The 2,332-nt window shown below is 40.4% G+C and overlaps 1 pseudogene; it reads left to right on the top strand.

Moving 5' to 3' along the window:
- The first annotated feature begins 667 nt into the window (after positions 1 to 667).
- LOC119537207 lies at positions 668 to 1,324 on the top strand (annotated as a pseudogene).
- The last annotated feature ends 1,008 nt before the right edge of the window (positions 1,325 to 2,332 follow it).

Raw genomic sequence — 2,332 nt, 5'->3', positions numbered from 1 at the left:
GACAAGGAATTAGCTCATCCATCTCAGTTTTTCTACCTACAAAAACCTTCCATTTCTATGAAGCTTTACTTTGAATCCCTCTGCTCCACCTCAGTGTACGTAGCAGCTTCTGTCACTCATCTTTGCTCCTTACTGCCCTGTTTATAATATCCAAGAAAGTTTTTTTTAAATAACATTATAATCTCTTGGCTTCTCTTTTGCCCTGCCTAGAAACAATGCAATAGCACAGGCAGGAACTATGTCTAATGCATCTCTTCACCCCCAGCAACTAGAATAAGGCTTGGCACAAAGTGGACACTCAATAAATATTGGCAGAATAAATCAGCATCATCATGAGTATTGTGCTACATAATCTCTTACATGTGTATGGTGCTTCCTACCTTTCAAAGTACTTTTCATTTCCATTATCTCATTTGATTTCAGAGTTTGGTTCAATGGATTAATGGATTCAATTAAAAGTGGATGTGAGCTTTACATCGTGCTGTGAGGGTTGGGGAGGGAGCATGAAGTGGGTGAGTATGAAGTCATCATGTGAGAGGGTGGGCAGAGTCAGGTTGTTTGAATGAGACAAAGACGAACTGGAGCTGGGCACAGGTAGTAAACACAGTCCCGCCGAGAGCCAAACTTGACTGTGAACATATACTCAACTTCGGTGACCAGTAATAACCTAAGTCAACATGACATGTTGGTGTGGATCAACGAGTCTCTGCAATTGAATTTGACAAAGATTAAACAGTTGCTCTTAGTGGCTGCTTAGTGTCAGTTTATGGACATGCTGTTCCCTGGCTCCATTGCCTTAAAGAAAGTTAAATTCCAAGCTAAGTTAGAACATGATTACATCCAGAACTTCAAAATACTACAAGCAGGTTTTAAGAGAATGAGTGTTGACAAAATAATTCCTGTGGACAGATCAGTAAAAAGGAAATTTCAGGACCATTTTGAATTCAGTCAGTGGTTCAAGGAGTTTTTTGATGCAAACCCTGATGGAAAAAGACTATAATCCTATAGGTGCTAGACAAAGTCAAGAAACAGCATGGCTCCCTGTTTTGGTACTCCAGTTCTGAATAAACCAAAGAAACCTCTCAGCTCTAGCAATGAAGCGCCATAGAAGCCCATTTCAACACAAACTACTGTAGCTCATAACGAACGCTGGCTCAGTTGTGGTGAGCAAGAACCTGATGTAGGCAACAGGGATGATCAAGCAGCTGCATTGATGCAGCAGGTCAACCAACCTATTGAAACGTACCACGAAGACTTGGTGAAGGGGAGAGATTTCTACTTTGGAAAGCTGAGGAACATTGTACTGATTTGTGTTAGCTGCTGAAGGGGGGCCCATGGGAGGAACAGGAAGAGTATTGACAACCTGGACCAGCAGAGCAACGTCTGAATTCTTCACTCCAAACCATGTGCTTAATTTTAAAATAACCCCTTTTATTATTCTTAGAGGACTCACTGGTTTCTTTTCATAAGTAAAAGGTACGTCTTCTTAAAAAGTACACTTTGCAGAATTTTCACTCTTTCCCATTAAGTATGAGTTAACAGCTTTTACCTTGTAGCAGAGCAGTATTAGTATCTAGTTGGTTTACCTAAGGAACAAAGAGGTGACCATGGGGCTCACTGTGTGGTTGCTGGAAACACTGATTGCTGGAGAAGGTGTTTTTATGTAATACTTTGAGAAATGGATTTTAAAATTTGAATTGAATTTAGGTTAATGTGAAATCCTGTCAAAGAATGTTTTAATAGACAAATGCCTTAGAGTATTTCAAATATGCTTCCATATTTCAAAATATAAAATGTACCATGACAGATTTTATGTGTTTGACATTGTGTTCAGGCAGTCTTTCCAGGACTGCCTGAATCCTTGTAGGCCTAGACATTGGCCCAAAAGGAAAGTTGCTCTGAAAAGCCTTTTGGTGTCACTGACCAATTGCATCCCTGCTAAAAAGCAAGAGGCACTGTTGCCTGGGTGAATACAAGGTGTGTTTCAACTGAGACATTTCAGTTAAAGTGCTCGAGTTTCATTGAGTATTTTTCTGACTATTTTTCCAATTATCCCCTGAATTTCCATGTATTGAGTTTTTTGGGGGGGGAAATGAGGTGTGTCCAGTTTTTTAATCTAACATCTACTTTTGGGGACTTGCCCACATTTCTGGGATTTGAATGGGGGTTGTGTCCCATTTTACTGTCTTTTAAGTTTACATTTAACATGTTTCTCTTCTTGCTCCCCTTGCCCAGTGGGGACTCCTCTTTGGCTCCTTAAAGATTGCTGCTGAGAGCAGAAATACAGCAGGAAGGTGATCATGCTGCAAGTTCTTTCTGGACCTCTCACAAA

Source organism: Choloepus didactylus, chromosome 6, assembly GCF_015220235.1.
Source record: "Choloepus didactylus isolate mChoDid1 chromosome 6, mChoDid1.pri, whole genome shotgun sequence".
Taxonomy (NCBI): Eukaryota; Metazoa; Chordata; class Mammalia; order Pilosa; family Megalonychidae; genus Choloepus; species Choloepus didactylus.
The sequence above is the reverse complement of the archived record's forward strand: the minus strand, read 5'-3'. Positions and strand labels throughout refer to the sequence as shown.